The 21,618-nt window shown below is 32.0% G+C and overlaps 1 pseudogene; it reads left to right on the forward strand.

Moving 5' to 3' along the window:
• Positions 1-7,183: 7,183 nt before the first annotated feature.
• On the forward strand, positions 7,184-15,530 carry LOC149555818 (AUGMIN subunit 1-like; annotated as a pseudogene).
• Positions 15,531-21,618: the final 6,088 nt, after the last annotated feature.

Here is a 21,618-nt window from a genome sequence, read left to right on the forward strand (position 1 = left end):
CATGAGAAAATAAAGGAAAAAATATATAGTTTATTTTTCTAACTATGTAATAGTACATCTAGGCTCTCTATCTGCCATACATATTCCATTACAAAACCCTCTTTTTCACATGTATTGGAAATTTGAAGGGTTCTACCATTGAACCGTAAAACCTTAACATGGTGTAGTCCTCCATGAAATACCAATCATCCAATTGTATTTGAATTCGTAGTTGAATGCATTTTCTACAAGACTTGGGGAAATCTAGGTATTGAAGTGTCTGTAATTGTATGACACATGGGTGCCAAGAAGTAGTCAACAAAATCCTTGTAGTTCCTTCTGCTACCACTCATCCTTATAACATGTGACAATTGGTATACTTGATCTTGAACATTAAGCTTAAGTTGGTTACTTTGAAATATTTGATGATGATTTGATAGCATAAGATAGAATCTAAATGTATTCTGGGAACCACTTTTAATTGTTAACAGTTTCTCTTGCATGCTATGAATAATGTGCCTAATAAAATTATATCGTACTAGTACTGCTTGAAAATGAATATTGTAAATCATTTCTAGAATGTTGACACCCACTTCCTCATTACTTTCCAACCCCAAACAAAATGATAGCAAGGATATAGTATCCTAAACCCATTGCAAAAAAATATCAAATTTATACTTAGATTCATGATCACTTTGAACATTGGATGGGGATAACATTAGTCCTCTAGGAATCTTTTTTATTTGTTGGTAATCTCTCATATGACTTTGCCAAGTTTTCCAAGTCAATGTGCACATTTTAGTTTTGTGTTACCCATGTTACTCCCAATAGATTATAAAATTCAATCTTTGTTATGGAAAAAATTACCTCCTGAATATTTTTATTAACAATTGCCTTTCTATTTTCATCATAGTTTTTTGCACAGAGCATGACAAGTTCTAGATAAAGGAATACTGGAGGAAACGCCAAATGGGCTATTCCAGTAGGCCACATTCCCAATTTATATGTTATAGTCCCTACACTAGTGTTATACTTAAAATACTTTTCATCCTTTTTTAGATTTTTCCACTTATTTTCAAGTGAAAACCTAATTTCCATGATATTTTCACCATATATAGTTTAGGATCATAAATATTAAAAAAATCATCAGTGAAACCTTGTGTTTTAGGCAGTTAAAGAATTCTGTCAAATATTTTTGTTTCCCATATTTCTAAGTTGCACTCTTCACATTTCTTTTCATCATTGTGAATTAGTTGCAAAATTTGAATAACTATTCATAGTAGCAAAATATAATTTATAAGGGTAATTAAAATTTAAACCCTAACTCTTTTTGGCATTTACAAATTTAAAGTAAATTAAATAATTCTTTAATTTACTTTGCAAATTAGCTACAATTCTCTAATTTAAATAGTAACTACTCACTACTAATGATTTAGGCTTACAAAGTTACTTGCATAATTCACAATTAAACCCTAAATTCTATAATCTACAGTTACAACACAATGATTTCTAAACCATTTAGTCCTTAGGATCTTACCCAAAAACTGAATTTGAGAAGACACTAAAAGACTAAAAGTGGTGAAAAAGTCGACAGACTATGTTGCATTCCTCAACCAAGAAGTCGTTCTATGATTTGGATTATGAATTACTATTGCTACAAGTTTAGAACGATAAAACTATTATCAATCAATGAAAACACAAGTGGAAAAAACTTTACACAAAGTGATAATTTTTAGTATGTGACACATATCAGGTATTTATTTATATTAGTAGATACATTCTTGATCATGCATACTATAGATAAGAGCTAAAGCTCATACTCCTACTCATTGATTGAAATACAACATGTAGTGATATGATAGAGTGGACACGTGTTTTCATTACAAGGACATTATTGTAAAATATGGTGTTCGTTTCCCTTTTAGCCCAAAATACACCTCATGTTATTGATCTTCTATGATCTAATAGTCAATGTAAGGCCACAATGATGTTAATCCCTATTGTCTTGTGGTGACATGTATAATAGTTTGTGTGTCATCATTGCGGGAGCCTTTGGTAAAGTTTTGGCCCCGTTTCCCTTTCCTTCCCATAAGACACCTCATATCCTTAATCTTTTGTGGTCTAATGGTCGATGTAAGGCTGCAACAATGTTAATCCCTATTTCCTTGTGTTCAAATGTCTAATAGTCCATGTGTCATCATTGCAAGAGCCTTTGGTAAAGTTTTGGCCCTGTTTCCCCTTCATGCCTGAAATACACATCACATCATTGATCTTTTGCGATCTAACAATCAATATAAGACCATGATGATGTTAATCCCTATTTCCTTGTAGTGACATGTCTAATAGTCCACCTGTCATCATTTTGGGAGCCTTTGATAAAGTTTTGGCCCTGTTTCTACTTGATACAAAAGTGGGTCACTATAAAAATGAAGTTATATTGTTGTTTTAGTGGTAATAGTTTGATATTTGTTTTGTAGATCTTGATAGTTTGGCCTTTACAAATTTAATGTAAATTAAGTAATTCTATAACTTAATTTTCAAATTAGCTAGAATTCTAGGATTACTACTAATGATTTAGGCTTACAGAGTTACATGTATGATTCAAAATTAAACCCTAAGTTCTACAATCTACAGTTACAATACAATGATTTGTAAACCAATTAGTCCTTAGGATCTTACCCAAAAATGCCCATTTTATTAATATTAAAATATTTCTATACAACCCCGTTCAAAGTGCACACACTGGAAAAAAAGAATAGGGTAAAGAAAACCCTTAGTATAGTCCAAGACTAAAGTCATATATACATACAATTTCCCTAAATGAGACTTGAAGAGGGCATCCCCTCTTTTACAAGAAATATTAAGGGGCATACCCCTATTACAATAAGAATGGTTCGTTAAAGGTTATTTACAAATGATATTTACTTTTAAAAGAGACCCAATGCAATGTTGGAGTGATACCTTGATGGTAACACTCTATTTGCCTTCAATCCACTTGCCACAACAAAGAGCAACTACTATGCCAAAATAAATTCGAATAGAATTGGAGTATAATAAACCTAAACACTAGCTATAATTTTGACATGAGTAAATAACATTCAGGGATTTCACCTAAATTTGACTAATATAAAATGTAATGCTCACCCATAGTTTGTTTTTCCATTATATTTACCAAACTCTTTATGCCTATTTCATGGATGTGTTAGTTTCAAGGATATTATTTCATAACTTGGACTATCAACGATGATTACTTTGTTGACTATATTTCATGTGTTGTTTAATAATTATGGTTACCAGTGCATTAATGATCTATAGTTAATAAATGTGATTTCTTTCATAGCAATGGCAGATGATGCTTTAATGATGATTACTTTATATTCATAACGATGCATTATTTTATCTAAGCATTTGATGTTTGAGTTATAATTATTATGGTACTTACCCCATACTTGCATGTGTATGGCGCATGCATCTATTTTATCTTTTTTTTTTTGGTCGTGTTTGATGTGGTTAAGGGAGGGAGTCATAGTCACCTGTTAGTCAAGATCTACATGATGTACCACTCCCTACCATTGCTTGTTTATTTAGATATATTTATATACATGTACATGCTCGTCTTTTATGCAAAATATAGGTACTGGGCATCGACTTTCCTGAATTGCCAGGATGAGCGTACCCTATCACAATAACTCAATGGTAAGAGTGGGGAGATAATGTTCAAGTCCAATCCCAAACATAGCCTAATTACTTGTCCTGAGAAGGAGGACATGTATTTGATTTTCCACCTTTTATAAACCCATGAGTTTATCTGTTTGTGTTGTTTGATTTTGAGTTTTGGTATGTTTTGGTAATTTTTCTTTTATGTGGATTTCACTATGTGATTTATTTGGTAAATGATTTAATTATAATATTTGGGTTAATCATATAATTAAATATTATTTGATTAAAAAGAAAATATTAAAGCATGAGAATATTTAATTAATTAAAAAACTAGTTAAATATGTGCTTTAGTTTAAAAGCCTTAATTTAGAAGTCTAAATTTAGAAAATTGGTTAAAGAGAAATTAGAATATGATGATATTTAACTAATTATAAATTAATTAAATATGTACTTCAATTTAAAAGATTTAATTTAAAAGTCTAATTTAAGAAGTTGGACGAAAAAAGAATTAAAATATGAAAGATTTAATACTACTTTACTATAATTATTTATTTAATAATAATTAAATTAGAGTTGCATTTAAACAATGAGCTTTGATTATTATTATTAATTTAAATAATAAACTATGATTTAATTAGTGCTTGCACTAATTAATAAACTGGAGGAAAATAAAATATAAAATAATATTTTAATTTAAAAGGTTCTTCAACTGTGCATGAAAGGATTAAACAGTAAAAGTTTATTTTAAGGAGAGGCCTTTGCATGTTCAAAAATAGGAAACCCTAGGTAGAGTTAAATGATTTATTAGGAGATTCAAGCTCATTTCTACATAGATAGGTTTTGGGGAGCAAAATTCAGAATTGGATCAAAAGAATTGTTGAAAGTTTCAGGGGGTCAAGATTTGTAAGCATTCACAGATTATCTTAGATTTTAGTTGTTGTTTTGAGGTAGGGTTTGAAAACCCATTGTAGAATTTTATTGAAAGATCTGTCTACTTTGTGTCTTCTTGTGTGCTTGCATAATACTTATTAATTTATTATATTGATTTTTGGATAAGAATTGTGTAGTAGATTTTGCAAAAAATAAAACTTATTAATCAAGAAAACTTGACTGTGGAAAAACTATAAAAAATTATTATGATTGTATTCTTTTAAACTCCTTTTTAATATAGGGGAAATTAGATTATAGAAAACTGGAAGAAAATAAAAAATTGAACAGATAGGGTTTCAACTTTAAATTTGTCATTAGAACTATGTGATTATCATGAATTTTTTAAATACAGATGAATATTTTTCTTACATCTAAAATAACTTAATTGCAATATTTATTTGGAAAGCAAAAGATTAATTGAGAGGAAAGCACATTATAACTAAACATATACATACATGTGAAAATGAATATGCTAAAATAGAAAGCTAAGTATAGTATGATTACATGCATGTGAAAATAAATATGCTAAAAATAGAAAACTAGTATAGTATGCTTGCATTATTTGAGAGATCAAAGACATGCGGAAATACTAATTGTGTGTTTATTTTAATTTTATAAAAATATAATTTAATTTTCAAATTTAATAATAATAATTTTTTTCTTATAATTAATTATTAATTTTAAAAATTAAAAAAAACATCTTAATTTTTTTTTGAATAATAATAATAATTTATTGATTTTTAAAATTAAATAAATATTATCCATTTAGTTATAAAGTGAATGTTAGTATTAGTGATTATTTAAGTCTAATCAAACTCTTAGTTGCATATAAATGATTTTATCTTTATTAATGCAAGAGTTAGGTTAATTAATGCCGATAGGATCTAGGATGGCACCTCCAGGAAAACTGCAATAGGACACGATTCGAAGGTTGAGATTTCAAGGGATTTTATAGGTGCACAGACTGGTAATGTTAGAAATGGTTACAATACAAGTTATGGTTTTCAAGATCCACTCCGTATATTTTCTTCTACACTTGTTGTTCAACTAGTTAGGGTGCAATGCTTGATCCCCAATTTCACACTTGCAAATTTTTGGAAAAAAATTTAGTTCAGTTTTTTAAGTCTATTTTTCGTGGCAAGGTAGTGGTTCAACTTGCTAAGCCTTTCTTTGTCAATCCATGATTTCTTGACTGCCATAGCAAATCTCCTGTTGTAAACCCCAGAAATGAAGCCCTAGATCCACCATTGAAGATTCTCCCTGTTGTTGATGGTCAAAAGAATTAGATTTGGCAAGGTGTTTCCTTATATGAATTTGGTGAGACATCTAAACGGGCCATGCAACGATCTCCGAAATAGAGGGATTTAAATTTTTTTACGCAGGATATCACAAATTCAAGAAGAAAGTTTCTAGGGCATCACTTGCAGGGTCGTAATGGCTGAAATAGGAACCACTTTACATCAAGCCCCAAACATTTCAAGAAAAAACCTGTCTTCAACATTTGTTATGGAGCTCTGCCAAGGTCCCCTACTCATATACTAACTGCCAAGCCCTCGTTTGAAGTGCTCCTTCCTAATGAAGAGCATGGTAAAGTGCCTGTTAAACTGGTTGTTGTCAATGCTAAAACTATGCCTTCAGATTCATTGCCCAATTTAAATAGAGTTCCCTTCAATCCAAAGAAGTAGAAGTTAGTTTGGAGAAAGAAATCTTGCCTAGGTAATACAATAAATGTTTTTCAGCAGCATAAAATAGATCAGCTGTCCATTACATTTCCAAGTCATATGTTGCAAGAATTAGTTGGTACTCTTTGACAATATGCCCTCATTAGTAAGTTCAACTCGGATTCCATTGACATTTCCGATATTAAATAGTGGGATTTTAAGAATTGGATAGGAGTTAAAGAGTTGTTTTACATAGATCAACAATCTCATTTTTTTGTTGCAATTTTCCAATCTAAAGAATTTAGAGACTCTGTGCATAGATTTAAAGGCTAGTTCTATAGTGGTTTTGGTTTGTTTACTATGAACTAGATTCCAACTTTTAACCCAAAATCATCAGAGATTCAGTTTTTTCCATTCTGGATTTCCTTTCCTCGATTGCCTTTAAAATACAAAGATTTGAACATTATTGAAGTCCTTGCAAAGAAAGTTGGCATCTTCTTAAAACGTGATCTCACCCCATATGATCGACCACATCTATGTGTCAAAGTTTGTTTGCTTCTAGATATGTGAAAAAACATCCCATCTAATCTTTAGATTAATTCTCGATGGGGGTTATGGAATCAACCTATTCTAGTTCAGGATGCAATCACAATTCATAGATTCCAATCTATTCTTGGTCATTTTAACACCCAATATCTAAATGGTGATCAAGATTCAATAACAGTGTGTTCTAATCATAATTTAGATCCAAATCTTTGTAGATTTCAGCCTTCAATAGAAGTTCCCCAATTTATAGTTGGAAAAATTCCTTCAGTAGCAGTTTCTTGAATTCCAGTTAAAGAATCCCACCATGATATTACACCAGACACATTCACATCTTTGTTGTCTGTACATTTTCAGATGTAATGTTCTCTTATCTATTAAAAATACTTATGCCATCCATTCATTCTCTGATGGATCATTCTGATAGGACAACTATTGTTTCTCTCAAGAGAGCTGCCCTGATTACATATCATTTGAATATCCCAAACACAATTTCTCAATTGGCCATTGTGCCATCAGATTCTGACATTTACAAAGGATTGGCTAATTGGAAGACCTGTCAAATTGAAGATCAGATTGTCTCAGAAATTGCTTCCAAAATAATATTTGGTATTACAGAAGAGGAAGGCTTTCCAGGTGTTATCCATAAGAATAGAAATTTGGAAGATCTTTTTCAACAATATCATTTCTAGTTCTATAAGTCTTCTCATTGCTTGTAGGATACTAATAAAATACCTGTACTTGGGAACAAGTCAAATGCTATTGTTTCTCAGCCTAAGGAAGATATTCTACTTGCTATGGATCCATTGGGAATTGACGAGTGCATATATAAAGACATCCAAGACTGTGCCATCAATTAGTCTTCACTACAAGAGGATGTCAATTTGGGATAGTCTGAGAATAAAAAGGATCCTTTTCTAGAAGACCAGTCAAAAGAAACTCCTTTAAGCCTTTTTTGTTATAATTAGCAAACTATTAAAACTCCAAAATCAAGAGGACGAACTAAAGGATCCAAGACCAAAATTAAAATTGAATCTGGTATTCAAACTACTCTGGATGATAAATTTATAGTTACTAAGAGAGTGACAAGGAGAAAAAAAGGTTCTCCTTGTCCACAATGAAGATAAATTCTTAGAATGTTAGAGATATTAATGCCTCTGCCAAAAGGAAAAGGATCAAACGATTAATAGATGGCATGAAGTCAGATATTGTGTTGCTTCAAGAGACAAAACTTTCATAAGAGTCATATGAAAGGACATTATTCAAATGGTCAAATTGGTCCTCTTTTCATTCACCCAATAGTGGAGCTTCAAGAGGCCTTACAATTTTGTGGAACCATTTGTCAATTCAAGGGCAGCTCATTCAACAAAAATCAAACTGGAAAATGGTGCAAATTTCAAATTTTGATATCTCTTTTGTCCTTATTAATGCTTATGGGCCAAATAATTCACAAAATAAGTTAAAACTTTGGGATAGTTTGACTCAGTCAATACAATCACAGCAATCTCAGCTAGTCATGCTTGGGGGAGATTTTAATGCAGTGTTGAGTCAAGAAGAAAAAATAGGTGGCATCTCTCCTCCTCTCAAAAAAATTCAAGATTTTTCCAATTTTGTGGATACTAATAGGCTTATGGATATTCCTCCAACTCAAGGAAATTGTACTTGGACAAATAGGAGAGATGGTTTTGCACAAATTGTTGTTCGGCTTGATAGATTTTTGCTATCTCAAGAATGGAAATTACAACAATTTTAGATAAGTTCAAAAATTTTATCTTATCCAAAATCAGATCATTATCCAATCACTTTATCTATTTTTTGATTTGCTGAAATCAAGCATAATCAGGGTAAATCTTTGTTCAAATTTGAACAAATGTGGCTTCGTCATCCTCATTTTCTCCAGTACCTAAAGTAGTGGTGGGTTAGTGCGCCTTTTGTTCCAGGTTCCAAGATGCATCGGTTTGCAATGAAGATGAAACGTCTTAAAAAACACATTAAAATATGGAATCATAATATCTTCAAAAATGTCTTCAAACAAAAAGAGATTGTCAAGGTACAATTACAGTTTATTCACACTCATATCATTTAGAATGGGATGTCTAATGATACTTATATTAATCAAAAAAACCTTCTAAAAGAGTGGGAAGAATTGTGTGGGAGAGGAGGAATATTGGCATAAAAAATCAAGAGAGTTATGGCTTCAACAAGGGGATAAGAATACCAAATATTTTCATGCTTCAACACAACAAAAAAGAGCTGCTAAAACAATCTTCCATATGAAGCATTCAGAATTGGGTAATGTCTTAACAAATTCTTAGCATATTAGAGAGGAAGGTGTTAGATTTTTTAAAAATCTTCTTACTCTAGCTGAATATCCAACACCTTCCCTTCACAAGTGGCAGATCTTCTTGAGGCCATTCCCACATTGGTATCTTTTGAAGATAACAATATTCCTATGGCTTTGATTTCTTATCAAGAACTTCAAAAGGTTGTCTTCTCATTCCCTATAGACAAATCACCGGGTCCTGATGGTTTCACAACACTATTTTTTCAAAGCAGCTAGGATTTTATTGGTTATGATCTTTTGGCAGTAGTGGAAGAGTCTAGAAAGTGTAAATCAATGCTCAAGCATTTCAATAACACCAACATTATAATTATCCCTAAGTTGAAAGAGCACAAAACTTTTGTTGATTTCAGGCCTATCTCATTATGTAATCTTACATATAAGATTATAACTAAGGTAAGATATTCTCATCTTTAGCATCTTCTTCCAAAACTAATTTTATCAGAACTGGGGGGTTTTGTGTTGGGTAGGGAAACTATGGAGGGAGCAATGGTTGCTCATGAAGTTCTTCATTGTATAAGCATTAATCAATCATCTTCTTTCGTAATCAAGCTAGATATGATGAAAGCTTATGACATTGTTTGCTGGTCATTCCTTCTTCAAGTGCTTCAGCATATGGGTTTTTCACATCAATGGTGCAAATGGATTAGAGCATGTATCTTCGAGGCTTGGTTTCCAGTCATTATTAATGGGACAACTTCTAGTTTCTTCTCTTCTACCTAAGGAATTAGGCAAGGAGATCCCCTTTCTCTGGCTCTGTTTATTATCATGGCTGAAGCCTTTAGTAGGACCATAAGGCACTATCATCTCTTAGGTAAATGGAAGGGCACAAACATTAGTGGTACATCTATTTCCATTACACATTCTTTATTTGCAGATGGTACACTCATTTTTGGTATATCACAAGTGTCAGAAGCTAGAAAGATCAAGAAGATTTTGTACTTATATTCAGATGTCTCAAGGTAGAAAATCAATTCAAATAAGTCAAAAATATTTGTTTTCTACACAAACAAAGTGACATTAGACATAATTGTTAAAATTTTGGGATTTTCAGAGGACTTTCTTCCATCAACATATCTTGAAATTCCATTTTTCATGGGATCAAATAAGACAAGCTACTGGAACTTGGTTAATCAAAGAATTAAGTCTAGAGTGGTAGCTTGGAAAGCCAAATGGCTTTCTTTAGCAGGAAGAATTCTACTTATAAAATTGGTACTTTCAACAATCCCAAATTACTATATTACAGTCCTTAAAGTTCCGATATCAATCTTAACACAAATCCAAAGCTTGATTCGAGGTTTCCTTTGGGTAGGAAACATGAATGGGGATAAAAAGATTCAGCTTGTATCACTTCATGACATGGCCCATATTCTAGCCATTGGTGGAGTAGGTATTCATGATTTGACTAAGAGAAATGTAGCTTTTGGTGGGAAACTCATTTGGCAGATGTATACTAAACCTCAATCAACATGGTGTCAAATAATGCAACAAAAGTATTTAGATAATAATGACCCCACACGAATTTTTTCAATTCTTAATCCCCCTAAAGATTTTGTGATTTGGGATTTTATGATCTCTTCCAGAGATATTGTTCTTAAATATATTTCTTGGGAGTTGAATAAGGGGGATAGAGTCAAATTTTGGAGGTACTCATGGAATGGATTTCCACCTCTTCATACTTCACAGTTTTCTTAGAACATTATGAACATTTCAGAATCAATTTGGGGTAACAAAGTCATAGATTTTATAGATAAAATCTGTCCCTATTCTAGGAAAGTCACTTGGAAAGATCCGGATCCCTTGCCTTTGTCTTTTCAAGAGAAACAAATGTTTAGGGACTATTTAGACAAGAGACTTGTTTACATTTTAGATGGGGAAGATAGATTTTTTTGGGCTCCAGCTAAAGATAGTTGTTATTCAGTCAAAGAGGGGTATAAGTTGTTATAGAGAATGGTAGCACAAAAGAATCCATATAGAGCTTATAAATTTTGTTGGAACCATGTTGTTCTTCCAAAAGTTGGATGTTTTGCATGGCTTGCACTTAAACATAGAATTCTTACAAGTGACAGATTGACTAAGTTGAATATTGCTCCTCCTTTTAAATGTGTCTTGTGTAATGAAGAATATGAATCAGTGGATCACTTGTTTGTCACCTGCTCTTTCACATATGATTGTTGGGTTTCTATTCTCAGAAAACTTCATTATTATGCTCCTCTTCAAAATAACCTTTGGGAGATTTTTTAGTCTTGGCCACTTCTTTTTTCGAAAGCTTTATTTGTAGGTATTTGGATATGTACTCCATCTTTGGTTATTTGGGCTATTTGGTGGGAGAGAAACAAGAGGATATTCAAAAATGAGTTTGTAGAGATAGAAATAGTGCTACAAGGCATTGAAAAGTCTATATTGGAAGTCACTAATGCAGGCCTTTTCAGATGCAAAATCAATCCTACAATCTCAATTTGGGATAGTTTCATCATTCGAGAGTGGAAATTTCTTCTTATTCCATGGGGGAGTGGAATTAGCAATAATCAACATTCCAAGATAGATAGAACAATTGTGCAATAGCTACCTCCTAAGTTGGGTGTAGTGAAACTTAATTTTGATGGTGTTTCAAGAGGAAATCCAAGTAAATCAGGTCTCAAGGCATGTGTCAGAGATAGCAAAGGTATAGCTCTGGCAATTACATGCTTCCCGCTACCAAATGGGACTAATAATTCAGCAGAAACACAAGCTCTCTTGGTAGGCCTAGTACTAGTTAAAATAGGTAATTTTCATAGAGTCCATTATAATGTCCCGTTTTTGGGGCATCTTCAAATTTAACATTTTATTTGTATAATTTGATAGTATTTCCTATTTTTCTCTCTGATATCCTTTTGATTGTGTGATATATATATATATATATATATATATATATGTATGTATGTATGTATGTATGTATGTATGTATGTATGTATGTATGTATGCATGTATGTATGTAGGTATGTATGTATGTATGTATGTATGTATGTATGTATGTATGTATGTATGTATTTTGAAAGGGTCGCCTCTTTTCATAATAATAGTTATAGTATATTAATAAGGTTTATTATATTAATAACTATTTATTATATATATAGATTAATATTAATTATATATGATTATATATTAATATTAATTATATATAAGATTATAATAATATATGAATCTTTTTAATTAAATATTATTTTAATATATAACAAGGATATAATGTCATATACTATTGTTATACAAATATATATGTATTAATTATTTATGACATATAAATATCTAATTATGAATAATATTCATATATATATATAATTAATATTTATAATTATATAATATATAACGATTTATATTTGTAACTTAAAATAATTATAATTTATTCTATATAAATTATCAATTATTAATATTATACCCTTTATGTATAATTAATTTATATACTAAAATGGGGATATCATAGCCATCCCCTCTCGAATTTGCTTGTCCTCAAGCAAATCATTCATATGCAAGCTTTGACATAGACATAAAACATATTTGCATTCAAAAAGAAAGATTTATGAATGAAAACACAAAGCATACATGATGTAGACAGATCATGAAAACACAAAGTAGACATGATGTAGACAGATGGAGACATGAAGCAAACATGATGCAAGCACATAAGATACACACTATGCATTTCCTTAATTGTGAACTTGCAACCAAAAAAAATCATTAGTACACATTATATAAAAATCAATCCCTTGATAGGGTATTTATAGTCTCAATCCATTTATTAACTCATCATTTTCTAAATATGGGAGGAGGAACCATAATAGGGTGCCCTGTTACCCAACTAGTGTGCCTCACCATTCTCCCTCATTATCGTTACCTTCCTCCGATCATCATTTCCAAGAAGGCACCTTTGTATGATGTACCCTAAGATGTCCCATCACCAAGGCCTTACTCGGTACCCGTAGGCTTTATCTGGTACCTCGCGTGATGTCCCCCAGTCCATTCCACTGCAGGCCTTATCTTGACTTGGAGAATCATGATCCTAAGGTGATTCTATCAACTATTTTCCAATAAGAAGTATTTTAAAGCATAATCTTTGAAATATCAGATACATAATCTTATCACTCAATTATAGGAGGAGAAACCATAATGGGGTGCCCTGTTACCCAATCAGTGGGCCTCACCGTTCTCCCTCATTATTGTCATCTCTCTCCGACCATCATCTCCAAGATAACGCCCTTGTATGATGTACCCTGAGATATCTCATCACCAAGGCCTTACCCGGTACCCATAGGCTTTATTCGATACCCCAAGTGATGTTACCCAACCCATTCCACCGTAGGACTTACCTTATCTTGGAAGATGATGACCTTTTTAACAACATTCTTTGATTATTATCAACTTAAAAATCAATGTCATTTCCTTATTTGATTAGAATTATTGATAGTAAATATTTAAACTATTCAATATTCATCAAAATATCCAAATGTCTCAATAATAACAAGGATAGTAACAATTATTTCATAATATATGAAGAAAACATATAATTTACCTTGTTACCTTTATGGTTGAAGTGGCAATTTAAGAGCTTGAAGCAACCTTCATATCCATTTTCCATATGAAATATATGGAAAATATAAGAAGGTGATTCCCAAATGGTCATTAACAGTTGCATGAAACATCAATTCTATTCGTGGCATTTGTAATATATCTTCAAGCAAATTTGGCACCTGATTGATCAATTTTCAGAGGTCACCTTATCACATACCCTGTGAGAAGGAAATAAAGTGGCAGATTTCATATCTAACCGTGGGTGTGATGGTGTCATTGTTAATACACATCAACCCAACTCATTTATTGAACAATTTGAATCATTACATCTATTGATTGCATCTGAAAGCTATTTATCATGCTCATAAAGTACATTTCATAAAGGTAGTTTATTCAGCAGAAACACAAGCTCTCTTGGTAGGCCTACTACTGGTTAAAATAGGAAATGTCTATTCATTTCTGATATGAGTCATCAAGCCTATAACAAAAAAATTATTGCTAGAAAGGTTGATAAGGTGGATCTAGACCTAAATACTTTATTGCTGGAAGCACCTATTACTTGGGAAGCACTTAGGTGCTATCCACACTTCTTTTCTTCAGAAGACAATGCATCATTACTGTGGGAATATGCTTTGGCTGTAAAATAATTTTTTGACAGCTAAAACAAAAAATGTCATAGATTATCCAAGGAAAATGTGGGAGTATATGATAGGATCTACATTGAGATTTCACTTGAAGTTACTGATAGATAACACTTCCACTCTGTCAATGCATATGTGTGATTACATAAACTTTGCAAAATATTACAGGTTATCACCTCATGTTTTAGGTGTAGTAGCTGATTTCTTGAATGTTGTTCTTTGGTCAATAGAATTCATTAATAACAAAGTTAAGGATTACCATTTAGAGCTTAGAATTGATAAAAGTCCAACAACTTTAATTCTTTTCACTGATAACTTGGGAATGCCAAACAAGAATGTGAGGCTTTCAATTTTTAGTCTTTTAAGGCACTATGAACCATTTTCTGTCCCAAACCCTGAGATTGTAGAAAGACCAAAAAAGTGTAGGAAGATTGAAGGAGTTAAAACTGGTGATGAGGTTTTTGATATACGCCAAGAAACATGTAGGAATGATAGCAATGGAAATTTGTTATATTCTCCTACCACACATAATGTTAAAGAAGCTCTTCAGCATTTTCAGAAGTAATGGATTAGAGGTGAGCTTGTAATAGTTTAGAATATCATAGTCAAACTGCAAGAGTGAGAGCAATCTTGGATAGTGTGGATTAGCATTTGAGGATCTCTTTTAGAATGCAATGGCTTCAACTAAAGTAATAGAAATGGTGGAAAATTCATTAAATCTATAGGATACTGAATTGAGTGGGAATGGGAGATCTTCTACTATGGAAGATTGATGCAGAGGAGAAGAGAGACAAAGTTGATAAGGAATCGAAAAAACTTTTGGGAAATAACCATAAGGCTATTAAACACGATTTTGAGGAGAACTGTGACTGAACTTGAAGAAGAAGCAAGTATTTGTGAGGACATAATTCAATAGAGACAACACAACTTGAAGATTATGGCTTTAAAAGAAAATCAATATGTGATGCAACTTGCAAATTTAAGACAACATTGAACAAAGTGGGATATTTTCTTGAGTATCATGGTGCATTGATTCAAATGATTGATAAATAGAAAGAGGTGGAGAGTAAAACTAAACCTATATTAAATTTTTTTCAGACTTATCAGCACCTACCACTTGATAAGTATCTTGCTAAATTGGCCATTGAGGAAAAGAGGTGCGAGTGTGAAGCTGCAGAGAGGTATCTTGAAGATGCAGTATAGAAAGCATTGAACATCTTAAGTGACTGATGGGATACTTCATTTAGCCTTTACCATCCTGGGTCAAAAGGGCCTTCCCTTGGTACCTTGCCAAGCTGATTGTTGTATCAGCATAAGTTTTGTACATCTTATTTGAGCTGGGAGCCAATGGTATTGTGGCGAGCTGTGTGGGAAATCATTAATGGAAAATTCAATGATGAGACAAAGACAGTAAAGGTTATTGATTGCTTGGATTGGTGTGAGGTTGAGATTAGTATCCATCATTTTTGCAAAGGATATACAGAGGGTTGAATGCAAAAAAATGGTTGGCCTGAGATGTTATAATTGAAGGATTGGCCAAGCTGAATTCATAAATATTCATAAATGCATTGCCTTTTCATGAATACACTTATTCTAATTGGGGTCTTCTTAATTGGTCAATTGGTGTGTTTCTAAATTTGCAAATATTCTTGCTACCATTGAAGATGATTGTATTGATATGGAGTGATTTCTATAGGTTGAATGTATATATTTTTTTGTCTAAGTTGATTACCTCTAATGTTGTAATATCTTGACATTTTTGAAGTGGCTCATATGGGTAGAATTTAGAAAATGGTATAGTTTTAAGAGCTTCGATTTTGTCAATATAATATTTATTGTAATTATTGACAAATATCTTTATATAAATTTGTATATAAGTGACGATTCTAGGTTTTCTTTTTGGTTCTTTCTTGGTTGAGCTTTTTGAACCAGTTTTATTTATAAATATATTCAGTGGCTACCCCACTTTTACCTTTAAAAAAAAAAAAAATGCTGATAGACATTCTACAATGGCAGAATGGGTGGAGCGAGATGGTGTGAGCGTGTTAATGTTAACTTTTATTCTTTTAGGTTAAATTTGACAACCATCTACATGTCAAAAGTTTAAATCTTATTATAAATAGAATATACTTTTAAAAATAATTTAATAAATACCACATAAAATATTTGTTTAAATTATAATATTTGGAGATATAAATTTAAAAAAATAAAAATAAAAAGCTTAAGTTAGTAAAAAATTAAATAAATAGAGATAAAAGAAACATAAATAATTTTAGGTGTAGTAAATTAAATTATAATAATTTTGTAGTAGATATCTATTGAGATTTCTTTAGATAGATTTATTTAAGATATCTATAGTAGTAAATAAATATTTAGATTTTTATTATATTTTAGGAGAAGTTGTGTAGAGTTCATTTTGTAATCATCTAGTTAATAACTATTTGACTTTATGAGAGAAATTATAAATAATTAAATTAAATTTATAATTTTATCTCTAGTTGCCTTATGAATTAAAGGAAAAGTAAATGTTAATATTGGACATAAATAGAAGTCAAATTAACATTTTAGAAATGAAATTGATATTAATAATTAATCTAATAATATACATTTATGTTATTAATTAAATCATTTATGATTTAAGATTATTTAAATTAATAACATGCTAATATTGCATGATATTTTATATGCACAAAAAGGTTAGATATTTAAATACTTATTTTTTCAAATAAGTATATTAGCATAACAATTTATATTAACATATATATTCTTACTTTATTTCTAAACACATCTTTATGACCCAAACTAAACAAGAGAAATCGGTGGAATTAAATCATGTGGTTGAAAACTATGTGTTTTCTAATATTCTATTTATAGTCTTGTGATATTTATTTTCTTAGTAGTTTTTCTTTGTGGGTCATTTAGTTGGCCAAGTTAGGATGTGCACTAGAGGCATTTTTGAGGTATCTTTTATGATTATTTGACTAGATATCATGATGAACTTTATGTTTTGAACTGAGATTTATGTTTTATGAGCTTTATGCTATTAAGCATTTATGAGAACTTGGGCTTCAAGAACCAATGTTATTTTTTGGGTTGTCTGTTAAGGAACCAAATTCGATCAATATTACTCTTGTGGTATGAGACATTATCATGGTTTGTGATTTTTGGGAAGGTAGTCTAAGTGCATGTCTATGGGATTGGATTGCAATGGGGGTTGGGGCCCAAAGTGGCTGCAAGGGTAACTCATTGTAAGTTGTGTAATAAGTGATAAAATAGTAATTAAAATATTTTTCCTAGCCCTTTTCCTTGAGATACAGTAAAAAGATAAGTTAGAAATGTTTGCCTCGCCCATGCCTTAAGTGCTTCTACAGGCTAAGGATGGGAATAGAATGATACCTAGTGAAAGGTATGACTAGCTTCCTCATCATCACGAGAGGGTATTCTAGTTTCGCATAGAGTCATTAGGGGGCCAAGATCTTGAGAGACTACCAAGGTAACCTTAGAGTTAGCTCATGTGATGACACTCTATAGTATGTAGCCTAAATCTCCTTCATGATTTTTTTATATTTGTCTGTAGTGGTGTACCTGTTGGATATTATTTTTGATGGTGCATTTATTGTGAGTTGTTACTCATTGATTCGATGTCATTTATTCTTGACAGTTGACTTTTATTAATGAATGATCATTTATTCATTAGTGGTGTTTTTTTTGGTGTAAATAAGTATTTACTTATTACACTTACTTAAGTTTACTTAGGTTAATGCATTATTTAATTATTTTGCATTATTTTATTTTTGAGACACTTAGGATTTTGTGCACTCTTGTGAGTTGTCTTGATGAAATCACAAGGGTTTGCACCTCTTTTAAGCATATGTTGTCTACAATACAGGAATCTTCTACACACATATGACACTTAGTCATTCTTATCCATTCATCTAGAATGTTGGATAAGGTGCTTAATTGTCTTATCTTCTAGGTGTTTCTAGAGACATTTTAGGGGCTTCCTAAGAGGCCTTTATATATAGGCACTCCTAGTGTGTTGAACATCACATTCTGAATAGAGCAATGTATTTGGACATACTCTGATTAATTGATCATATCCATTTTTGGTCTACAGGTGTGCTTGTGTTTAAGTTCTTAGTTCTTGGGTGAATTTTTTCCTTAGGAAAATTCTTACATGGTATCAGAGCAACTTGGAGATTTTCTCATCACATAGACGTTCGAGACCATCATCTTGCTTCATCACCGTAGCCCAACTTTGGAGCATCGTAGAAATTGGGAGTGTCTAGCATTAGATCTAACCTCACCATGGCATCCAGAATGTTGATTTGGTGAAAATCAACTATATAGCTGCCTACCCTAGGCCAAAGTCGATTGTGAGGCAATTTTTGTTTTTTGCGAACTGGCACTCGAAGGATCGATTTGCAAAACTAGTATGATCATTTCAGATCTGTACATTTAATTTTTAGATCTACATTTTTTTCATCTGCATCTCTACTATTTTTTCAAATCTGCATTATTTTTTGGAAATTTTTTGGCCATGGGGCCATAGGAGAGATTTTTTGTAGGTGAAGATAAAAGCGTGCTAGTGTAAATTTAATATTTGCATCACATTCAGAAGGTCCAAAAAGCCCTAGATCAGATTTTGTTTCATCCAAATCAAACATCTAAGGCAAAATCTAGAGCCATTTTTTTTTTGGAGGTGCGACAACGATTTAGAAAAAAACAGCAACAACGATTTTCAAATAGCAATATCTTCCTCATACAGACTCCTTTTTGCGAGCAATTTTTTTTTGTTTTGGGGTAGGATTGTGTGATCTACACATTGGTATAGGTGGTTTGAGATCTCTGTTTTTGAATTTTTTTGCAACTCCAAAATCTCGAATTTTGCCACTTAAAATGCTTGGTACGGGCTCATCTGGACTCCAAATCAAGTTCTATTTTTTTGGAAAGTGCATTTTTTTTGTCTACTTTCCAGATTTGCAATCACATTATAGGTTTAGTAGATAGAAATACTACTTTCAGAAATAGGCCCTAAATTGGCAAGTGGCTTTCAAGTGCCAACACCATCTTTTTCAGGGGGGGTTCTTTGATTTTTTTTGGAGGTTTCTTTGATTGGTCCATCATGGAAGAGTTAGATTTGATCTACTTGAACCCAGATAACTATAAGGAATGAGTCAACTTATGGTTAGATATCTCTTTCAACACAATGTACTGCCATATGTGCCAGATCTTGAGTATACTGTTGATCAAGTTGACCTCCTTATTCCTACTCTTTATCACTATATGGAGTATAAAGTCCTGAAAAAGACATTCAAAATTAAATCATCTAATCCATATGTTTTATGGATGTATCTTTGGGAGCATTATGGAGATCCAACTATTCCTCCATTCCCAGAAGATCTTCTTCCACCAATTGCAACTGACTCCTCTTGAGATGAGATCACACCTCCAGCTCCTGTTGCTCCTACTAATCCTATTTTAGCCATAGATGCTTCCGAATCAGTGCAACAGGATACTTTATGTCTTCCTACTCTACCTTTATGTGAAGACTTCCTCTCAGACATTGCACAGTTGTTCATGGAGTCTCACATTGAAGATGTGGGAGATATTCTTGATGACATTCGTCTTCTTTTTGAGAACATATATGTTGATAGAAGACTTAAGAACTGTTATAGAATTGAGGGAATTGATCTTCAGAACTCACCAGCATTCAATCCACACAAGACAGATGTTGCAGCTATGAGGATTAGGACTCTCAAGACCATGGCAAATCCTTACAGTTTTTATTGTTGGGAGTTAGTGATTGGTAGTTTACTTTTATTGATGACATTTGTTATTTGTTGGTCATTGTGTTTGTGACACTTGACATTGATTTCAAGGTGGTTGTATATTTTTGGTCTTGGTATGTGTATGTTGACTTGGTATGAGATGTTAGTATTGGACCGAGTGTCCTTTTGATTTTGGTTATCTCTTCTTCTTGAGTAGTTTGTGTTACCCTTGAGGTAGTTTTGGCTATCAAGATTCCTTGCCTAGGATTATTTTATGATTTGATTATCTATGTGTGGATCGTACATTATCTCTCATGCACGGTGGGAGAGAGAGCTTGATTAGGTGACCATGCAATCGAGAGGTAGTGTATTCTTACTATTTGGGCCCCCCTCAGATTGATAGATGTTGGATACTTCTTGATATAGTGGTTCCATTATCATTCTTCCTCTTATCTTGAAGACTTTTATTAATTTGATTTATCTATGTATCATGTGTTTTAGGATCCTATGAGATATTTTATTGTATATTGATGTACTTGTATCTATTTTCACATACCCTATGACATGTGCAGTGGATGTTATTCATTAGATGTGCTTTCATATTATTAGTTGTACTTATGCATTTTCTTAAATGATTATGTATGTGTTTATTCATTTTATGATTATGGACATTGTAATTGAGACTTAAACTTATTAATAAAACTTTCTTAAATGTGACTCAATGTGAAGGAACCCTTGAGGAATTGCAATTGTATTTGTAATTGATTATGTGTTCTTGATGTGTATGTATATATTGCTTCTACATTATTGTCACTTTGATGTTGTTTAAACTTAAAAAAAAAAAGTTTAGTAAACTTTGTAACACATTAGGTTTATTTCTTTTGGGTTACCGAGCAAGGCATTGCACAAAAGCCCTTAAATAACCAAATGTTCCAAGAAGATTATAATAGAGAACATTGTTCATCATTATACTTGACAAGGACTCAAAACAACTTCCAATAAAACCATCCATGATTCCATAGTCAACATAGTTATTTAAAATTTTCTATGCTAATAGATTAATAATAATGTTAAGATTTAAATAATAAATAGGAGTAAAGTAAAATAAAATAAAATGTAACAAGAGTTTTAGAGCTTGAGTTTCAGCAATCTCTATAAATTAAGTTAAAACAAAAAGCACAAGATGGTCACTAGTCCACTTTAAAGGCCTCTTGAAGGTCCTTAATAGAAGCCCTAAGGGTTCTGTCCTATAGGATATCTTCCTCCATGAAGTATCAATCCAACCAATATTTTTCTAAGGGACCAATGATTGAGCAAAAATATTTGAGGAAACACAGGTTCCCCTTGTAGGAATCACTTTCTACCCAGAAGCCAACCGGATTTTCTATGAAGATGATTGGGTAAGTGACAATGGGTTCCCCACAAACATTAAGAATCAGAAATTTTTTGTTAATGGGATGGTAAGGTCATCCCTAATAGTTGGGAGGATAGTGTCCAAGTCACCAAGCAGGGCATCTTCAAACAATTCCCTACATAAGATGTCTATG

This window comes from Cupressus sempervirens, chromosome 5 (assembly GCF_028749045.1).
Source record: "Cupressus sempervirens isolate cs-2001-9-10 chromosome 5, ASM2874904v1, whole genome shotgun sequence".
NCBI lineage: Eukaryota > Viridiplantae > Streptophyta > Pinopsida > Cupressales > Cupressaceae > Cupressus > Cupressus sempervirens.